Genomic DNA, 9958 nt, shown 5'->3' on the forward strand with positions numbered 1-9958 from the left:
CACTGAAGAAAATAATTCCTTGAATTTAGAATTGGGTAAGTGGAAACTAATGGCTGTATGAGACACTGAAAAATAATAATACATGGTCAAATAAATGAAAAAAAATTTAAAAAATATTAAATGTTTCACTAGAAACACAATTTATGTGGAATATAGATCCAGGAGAGATAATTTAATAAATATTGGACTGTTCAAGAACATATACAGGAGTAATGCTCCCATATCCTAGAATCAGGAGGTAAATTAAAAATAGAAAAAAAAAATCACCAATCACCTTCTGAAAGAAATATAAAGATGAAAACTCCCAGGAATATTTTAGCCAAATTCCAGATGTCGCAGGCCAAAGAGAAAATAATTCAAGCAGCCAGAAAAAGACTGTTCAAAAATTGTGGAGTTGCAGTCAGGATCACACAAGATTTAGCTGTTTCCACATTAAAGGAGTGTAGGCCTTAGCATATGATATTCTGGAAGGCAAAAGAGCTTCCCAATCAGGAATAACCTACCCAGAAAAAGTGAGTAAAATCCTTAAGGGGAAAATTGGACATTTAACAAAATAGAGAACTTTCAAACATCCCTCATGAAAAGTCCAGTGCTGAATAATAAATTTATCTTTCAAATAAAAGACTCATGAAAAATAAAAAAAGTAAACATGAAAGAGAAATTTCAAGGGACTTAGTATGATTAAGTTATTTCTATTTTGATATAGCAAGATGATTGTTTCAACAATCTGGCTAGCAGCTTCTGTGGGGGTATAAGATCCGCTCACAGCCAGCACCCAGAAAGCTGCCAACAGCACAGGTTCTTTTGATCTGCTTAACTAAGGAAAGCAAAGTGAAGGGGGTTGACAAGCTTACTTTAATTCAGCACACAAATATCGTTCACTTAGTTCAAGGAAAAAGTCAGCACCCTGAACTTCAGGGCAAATTACAAACAAAGTACAAACATCAACAGACAGACCCAATACAGATTCATAGTTACCAACATCTAGGTTCAGTCCGGGAGCTCAGAACAAGGGCTGGCCCAGAGTCACTTATGCCACCACTGCTGCGGGAATGAGCTCCAAGGAAGAGGAGGCCAAGCCCTGGTTTTATATCTTTTTCAGCATCAGGGGTGAGTCACACATGTGACTCACCCACCTGACATAAAATCGTCACAAAGAGGTGGTCTAAGAGCCTCTGCTGTCCCAGATATGTAAACTAAGCCTTCCCAGGAGTTAGCCCCACCTTGGGCCCCACCTTCGTTGCCAATCCACACCCACTAAGGTTTTACACCTAATAGGGGTTTGGGCCTGGGGCTTAACACTTAGTAAGACTCAATGAAATATACTGAATTACTCAAAGCAAACAAAAGCCACACTCTTCAAGGGCACTTGTTGAACTAAGTGCTAAGGAGCCCATTTTGCTTACCAACACAATGATACATGTATCTCCTAAGGAGTTTATCATTATTAGGGAAGTTAGAAGGACTCTACAGAAGCAGGGGGCGTGGGAATGAGTCAATTATGTTGGAATGATCTAAAAAATGGATGAGTGAGAAAGAGGGATACCTTGGGAAAGGAAGGATGGGAGAGGAAGAATGGGGAAAATTATCTCCTACAAAAGAGGCATGCAAGAAAAAAAAATACAGAGGAAATGAAAATAGGGGTAAACACAAACTTCAATCTGAATTGTTTCAAAGATTGAAGAATATACATATGTGTTTGTGTCTTTATATACATACATACACACATATTCATAGGCACACAGAGATACATGCATACACACTCAGTTGAGTATAGAAATATATCTTATCCAACAGGCAAATAAGAGGGAAAGAGGAAAAGAGAAAGGAGGGGTGATAAAAGATAAGGAAGATTAAGGGAGTCAGTGGTCAGAAGCAAAAGAGACTTTTGAGGAGGGACAGGGTAATAAGAAAGAGAAAAGGATAAAAAGAAGAAAATAGGGCAAAAGGAAATTCACAATTTGTAATCATAACTATGAATATGAATGGAATGAATTTACCCACAACACAGAAACAGCCAAATAGATTATGCAAAATGTTATCTACCTTGAGAGAAAGAAATAATAAATTCTGAGTGTATGTTGAATCATACTTCTTTCCCCGCTTTGTTTTCCTTGCTTTTTACTGCTTTTTTTTAACAAGGTTAAAATGAAAAGATGTTTTACATCACTTCATATGGATAATTGATATCATATTATTTTACTTCTCAATAATTTGGACCTCAAAATGTATTTTTCTAAGTATATTGACTTAACAGCATAGTAGACAATCACCCAAAAATCAGATCAATAATCTCTCAGTGATTAATGACAATTGACATGTTCACAAAGAAGTTTCAAGAGTTACAAGTTTTATCTTCCCATATAGTGTTATAAGCAATTCAATCGTTTTTAACAATATGTTAATTTTTTTCTTTCCTGTTTACCTTTTTATGCTTCTCTTGAGTCTTATATTTGAAGATCAAATTTTCTGTTCAGCTCTGGCTTTTCTCATCAGGTTTTTGAAAGCCTCCTCTTTCATAGAATGTCTTTTGTCCCCCTGAAAGATTATGCTAAGTTTTGCTGGGTGAATTCTTGGTTGTAATCCAAAGCTCCTTTGCCTTCCAGAATATCATATTCCAAGCCTTCTGAGATCCTTTAACATAGAAGCTGCTATATCCTGTGTAATCTTGAATGTGCCCACTTGATATTTAGATTCTTTCTTTCTGCCTGCTTGATAATTCTGGAATTTGGCAACAATATTCCTTGGAGTTTTCATTTTGGGATCTCTTTCAGGAGGTGATTGGTGGATCCTTTGTATGACAATTTTACCCTCGGGTTCTAGGATACACACACATACACACATATCTATATCTATATCTATCTATATCTATATCTATATCTATATCTATATCTATATCCTAGAGCCATTTTCATAGATAATTTCTTGAAAAATGTTTTCCAGGCTCTTCTTGTTTTTATCATGTGCTTCAGGTAGTCTAATAATTCTTAAGTTATCTCTCTTACATCTATTTTCCTGGTCAGCTGTTTTTCCAATGAGGTATTTACATTTTCTTCTCTTTTTTCTATTCTTTAAATTTTGTTTGACTAATTCTGGATGTCTCATAAAGTCATGAGGTTCTACTTTTCCAATCCTAATTTTTGAGGAATTATTTTCTTCAGTTCGCTTTTATACCTCCTTTTCCACTTAGCCAATTCTCTTTTTAAAGGACTTGTTTTCTTCAGTGGATTTTTTTTCCATTTGGCCACTTTTAATTTTTTAAGGATTTGATTTCTTCAGTGGTCTGTCTTTCCTTTTCCAAACTGTTGACTCTCTCTTGCATACCAATCATTTCTTTTCCCAAATTTTCTTCTACTTCTGTTATTTGACTTTTAAAATTGTTTTTGAGCTTCCCCAAGAAGGTTTTTTGGGCTATAGACAAATTCATATACCCCTTTGAGGTTTTGTATGTAAGCATTTTGACAATGTTGTCCTCTTTTGAGTTTGTGTTTTGATCTTCTCTGTCACCACAGTAGCTTTCTATGGTCAAGGCTCTTTTTTTTTGTTTCTTGCTCATTTTTTGCTTATTTTGTTGCCTTTAAAGTTGAGCTCTGTTCTTAGGGCACAGGGAGCAGTATCCCAAAATTCTTCTGTTGTGGGTCAGGGGTTTGGTCACTGGTTTTATTCACTGTAAGCTCAGGGCTGGTGGCTTGCTTACTGTACTTTGGTGCCCTGGCTCAGTTGCACCTGTTGTTTCCTGGTTTCTGAGGCAGGACATTTGCCTTCTGTGCTGGTGCCAGAGGCCTCACAACTGGCCTGCTGGGCCAGGACTGAGGTGGTGTTTCAATTGCTATGGTTAAGAGCCTTCTGCTGGCTTACCTGGGCACAGTTTCTGCTGGGATGCACTCCCCTTTTAACCAAGTGAGACAGACTTTTTTCTGAAGTCCTTCTATGTTATCTTGAGCTGTTAAATTGTTTTACTCCTTCTTTGTGTAGGTTCTATCACTCCAGAATCCATTTAGAGGATTGATTTAAAATTTTTTCTGAGGGAAACTGGGTAGAGCTCAGGCAACTTCCTGCCTTCTCTCTGCCATCTTGACTCTGTCCCCTGACCTCAAAATGAAAAGAAACATTAAAAGTACAATAAAAAATCATTAAAAATAATAATAGCAAGAATTTATATAATATTTTAAACTTTGCAAAGTGCTTTGCAAATATGATCTCATTTTGTTCTTACTACAACTCTGGAAAGTGGCTGATTATCATAAAAAGTTTAGGCAGATGGTTATTAAGTGACTTTTCTAGGGTCACACAATTAGAAGTGTATTAGACTGGACTTGAGCACTAAATATTAGATCCTCAAAGCCAGAATAAGTGAAAAAGGCTTCTGCTCCTGAATACATTTCTAGAAGACCCTAATATCATTAGGGTAGAAGGACTGAATCTGTAAGGTAACAGTCATTACCCAAAGTCATATAACTTTTCAGTAACAGAACTAGGAGTTCAGTCTCATTCCAAAAATGCAGTGCTATTTTATTATTGGACCCTATCCTATGTTCAATTTCATTTTTTGTAAACACATTTTACCTCCCCTATAAGAATTTAAGCTTCATCAGAGTGGAAACCTACCTTGCACCTCCTTGTGCAATATATAGTACTTACTGAGTAAAGGGTCCTATATGCTTACTTAAGTATGAGTTATGTAGTAAAGATTTATTTGAAGAATATTGACCAGGATGAAGGAGAGACTATTTAGATGAAGTGTAGACAGTTTATGAATGATGTTTTGGGTTTTGTTTGTGTTTTTTTAAAGAAAGAATAAACAAAGAGCCTCATGTCTTGGATATTTCCCAGGGCAAAAAAAATAGAATATTCAATGTGAAGCCAGAGGATATGAATCCAAGTCCCAGATCTAACTTTAATTAATTATATGACCTTTTATAATTTCGTTACCTCTCTGGACATGAATTTCCCCACATATAAAATTAGAATGATCTCAAAAGTCTATTATCAGACATAATATTCTGCTGATTTCTGTGAATATAGCTTTTTTATGTAACAAAGCAATATGAGTACATATGTTTATATGTGGAAAGAAAATGAATAGATGCTCCTTTAGGGAGTGGCATCTTTAGTTTTTATGAACCAATCACTTGGCTTATAATAGACAGTGCTAGCTTTTATAATTGATTTCATTTGAATTGAATTGTTAAGTTTCTCTATTTTCATACATTAAAGGATGTAATATTAACTCCTAGCCATAAATCACTTTAACATTTGTAAAACATTTTCCTCGGGACATTCCTTTTAGCTAAGTAGTAAGTATAATCTATTTTATTGGTTAGAGTTGTTGTTCAGTCATTTCAGTAGTGTCAGACTCTTTGTGACCCCATATTGCATTTTCTTGGCAAAGATGTTGGAGGGGTTTTCAATTTCCTTCTCCAGTTGATTATACAGATAAGGAAACTGAGGCAAACAGAGTTAAGTGGCTTGTCCAGGGAAACAGAGCTAGTAAGTGACTAAGGTCATATGTGAACACAGGAAAATGAGTCTTCCTGCTTCTAGGCCTGGCACGCTATCTGCTGCAATATTTAGTTGCTCTTAGGTTAGAATACAGAGGCTCAGAAAAAAAGAAAATAAAATTTTAATTTCATGTTTCTAAGAAGAGTAAGAACCAGAATGTAAATTTGTGCTGCTTCAACTTTGATATCAACAATTGTTGTTCAACTCTGTTTTACCTATACAATAATTCCCCAAACAGGGAGAGAATTAAGTTGACTGAAGTGTAGCAATCCATTAAGAGAAAGCCATATGGTATATTCAAAAAGTTTGGTCTGCCAATTCCATGTTGAAGCATAAAGGAGCCTTTTCTTGGAGAAAGGTAATAGCTAAGTGCTTTATAAAAATAACAGAGTGATCATTAGTTTGAAAAAGAAAAAAAAAGAACATTGTCAAAATTATGTATTATGCCTTTTAGGGAAAAGTGAAGTTTAAGTCATTATTCCACCTCCATGACTCATTGTTTTTTTTGTAAATAGGTTTCACTTTAAAATAATAATACCTACGATAATCACCAGTAGCTTGCCCTTTTAAGCATATAGGTATTTCTCAAATTAAAAATTTCATATATGTCTTGTATTGTCTATTTGCCTATGATTTTGTGTGACAAGATTAACCCCAGTTAATCTTTCCCTCATGCACAGAAGACTGATAATGAGAAGTAGGTACGACAAAATGCAAGAATTTGGAAGTCTTAAAAGACCTTGATGCCTTCTAATGCAACTTATACTTGAACAAGAATCCCTCCCTGATATACCTTAGACGTGATCCATATACTTTTGCTAAAAGACCTCCAATGAGGGGGAATACCCAACTCTAAAGACAGCCATTCCATTTATGGATTTCTATTATTTTGGAATTTTCTTTTATTTTATTTTTTCCCTGAAAAACTTAGGATGGCTGTTTTATAGCAAATGAAGACATCTAACATGATTAACCCTTTCCCTAGTTATAACCATGCCTTCTCGTTTCCAGGCAAAATGTTCCCATTTATTTATTGTTTGTCTCTTTGTTTTATTTTTTATTAGTGATTTTAACATTTGTTTCTTTTTAATTTTGGAATTCCAAATTCTATCCCTCATTCCCACCCCCTTCTCTACCTACTGAGAAGGGAAGCAATATGATGTAAATGATACATTTGAAAAATGTAAAACATATTTACTGTTAACTATATCAAACCAGCCTCTAAACTGTGGCTGGCCAGAGCCAAACACAGTAGGCTAGAGACAGGAGAGTCAGGAACAAAACAGAAGTTTAATTGCAAAGTGAGAGAAACAGCTTGCAAGCAAAGTTCTCTTTCCTAAGAAAAGACTTGTTTTTAATGATTTTCTTGCTTGACTCTCATTTCTCTTCCCAATTTTTCCTCTACTTCTCTTACTTGATTTTCAAACTTCTTTTTGGGCTTGTCCATGGCCTGAAACCAATTTGTACTTTTGATATAGGAACTTTGAGTTTGTTGTCTTCTTCTGGTTGTATGTTTTGACCTTCTTTGTCACCAAAGCAAGATTCTACAATCATAGGTTTTTTATGCTGCTTGCTCATTTTACCAGCTAAATACATGACTTTCTATTGCTTTTTTAAGGTAAGACTCTGCTTCCGTTGTATACAGTGTCCTATTCCAAACTTCAAGGCTTTTGTGTGGCTGTTTTCAGAGATAATTCTATAAGCCTGCAAATTTTCTGTTTTTCCAAGGTCATATGATCTAAAAGGAGGTGTTTATTCATTTCCTAACCTGTTCTCTGGTCTGTGACTGATGACCAGTGCTCTTCCTTGGAACTGTGAGGAGGATTCCCTCTCTACTGCAGCCACAAGTTCAGCCACACCAGCAGTCCTCTTCACCACAGGACTACCACCTAAGTTTGTGACTGAGATTCAAGCAAGGCAAAACAACAGAATCTTGCCTCAGTGCCAGAAAAGAGATTCCTGCAACCCTCCTCTGATGAGCCATTCAATCCCCCTACCATCTGTGGGCCTGGAGCTCCAGAAGCAGCCTCTGTGGCTGCTGCTGCTGCTGCCACCACTGCCACCACCTTTGCCACCCTGGGGCAGGGGCTGGATCATGCTCCTCTCTCACCCATGTCCAACAGAATTTTTCCTCTGACCTTCTACATTTTCTTTGGTGTTTGTGGGTTGAAAAGTCTGGAAAATGCTACATCTGCCAGTGATTCAGTCCCCAGAGGCTTGTTCCAGGTTTGAGCTCGACCACGCTAGACCATGCTCCTCTCTCAGCTCAGGACCATAGACCTTTCCTATTGACCTTCCAGGTTGTCTTGTACTAGAAATTTGTTTTACTCTTTCATTTTCTGGGTTCTGGAGCTCTAGAATTTGTTTAGAGTCATTTTTACAGGTATTTGGAGGGGTTTGGGGGAGAGCTCAAGCAAATCCCTGCTTTTACTCCATGATCTTGGCTCCACAGCCAGCGATTTTCTTCAGTATTTTGTGCGACGTGATTGAATCTTTTCTTCATGGTTTTCCTGTATCGTTGTCATTTCTTTTCTTAATTTTTCCTCTACCTTTCTTATTTGATTTTAAGCTTTTATTTAGTAATTTATTTTCCCTCAGTTATTTGTAAAACATTTTTTAAAAATTCATTTTTATAAACTTTGAATTCCAAATTCTCTCCCTTATTCCCTCCCCAGCCACCCTTGGTGAGAAGGCAAGCGATTCAATACAGGTTATATATGTGTAGTCATTCAAAACATATCCATATTAGTCATGTTGTGAAAGAAAATATAGACAAAAACACAAGAAAATAAAGAAAAAAATGTAGACTGCAATATGTATTCAGACACCATCAATTCTTTCTTTTGGGATGGATAGCATTTTTCATGTTAAGTCTTTCAGTCATATTGGATTGTTGTATTGCGGAGAACAGTTCGATCATTCACAGCTGATTATCTTACAATATTGCTGTTAATTTGTACATAGTACATTTCACTTTGCATCAGCCCATGCAAGTCTTTGCAGGTTTTTCTGAGAGCATCCTGCTCATCATTTCTTAAAGTACAGTAGTATCCCATCATAATCACATGATACAACTTATTTAGCCATTACCCAATTGATGGGCTTCCCCTCAACTTTTCATTCTTTTCCTCCAGAAAAGAGCTATTATAAATATTTTTTACATATACGTTCTTTTCCTTTATTTTTTTTTCTTTTAATCTCTTTTGGGATGTAGATCTAGTTTTGGTACTGCTAGGTCAAAGGGTATGCATGGTTTTATAGCCCTTTTGACACAGTTCAAAATTGTTCTACAGAATGTTTGAATCAGTTCGGAACTCCACCAGCACAATATTGCATTAAAGTCTCATTTTTTTTTCCTCCACATTCCCTCCAGTCTTTGTCATTTATTTATACTTTCCTATTAGCCAATCTAATGGTTATGAAAAAATGCTTCAGGATTGTTTTAATTTGCATTTCTCCAATCAACTGTTAGACTATATTTTAATATGTCTATAGATAGCTTTGATTACTTCATGTGAAAACTGATCATATCTTTTGATCATTTAGCAATTAGGGAATAAATCTTATTTTTTTCTAAATTTGACTCAGTTCTCTACATGTTTGAGAAATGATGCATTTATCAAAGAAATTTGCTTCAATTTTTTTCACAGTTCCTATTGCTAACTGCATTTATTTCCATGCTATGCACCCCCCTCCAATTAGTTTCTTCTCTCTCTTTCACTGTGTCCCTCCCCAAAAGTGTTTTGCTTCTCACTACCCCCTCATCAAACCTGTCCTCACTTCTATCATTCCCCCTTCCTTTTTCCCTTCCCCTCCAACTTTCCTGTAAAGTAAGATAGATTTCTACACTCAATTGAGTGTGTATTTTATTCCCTCTTTGATCCAGTTCTGATGAGAATAAGTTTCACTCACTCTCCCTCGCCTTCCCCTCTTCTCCTCCACAGTAAAAGATTTTTCTTGCCTCTTTTATGTGAGATAATTTACCCCATTCTACCTCTCCATTTCTTTCTCCCAGCACATTCCTCTCCCACCCCTTAATTTTATTTTCAGATACAATTTCTTCATATTCAACTCAAACCTGTGTCATCTGTCTATATATTCTCCTAAATAATCTAATGATGAGAAAGGTCTGAAGAGTTACAAATATCTTCTCATATAGAAGTGTAAATAGTTTAAAAGTATTAAGTCCATTATGATTTCTCTTTGCTGTTTAACTTTTTTATGCATCTCTTGAATGAAACTGTCTTTTCATCTCTGGTACTTTTATCAAGAATACTTGAAAGTAGCACAAGACCCTCCAAAAACAGATAAAAATGGCTCTGAACAAATTCTAGAATTGCAGAACCAATGAAATAGCAGAGGGGAGCAGGGCTTCAGCTGAGGACAGCCTGCATGGTGGCTGGGTAAGATCTATCATGCACAGAGCTGGGAGCGGAAAGCAGCAGAGCACATCGTG

Source organism: Trichosurus vulpecula, chromosome 3 (assembly GCF_011100635.1).
Source record: "Trichosurus vulpecula isolate mTriVul1 chromosome 3, mTriVul1.pri, whole genome shotgun sequence".
Lineage (NCBI taxonomy): Eukaryota > Metazoa > Chordata > Mammalia > Diprotodontia > Phalangeridae > Trichosurus > Trichosurus vulpecula.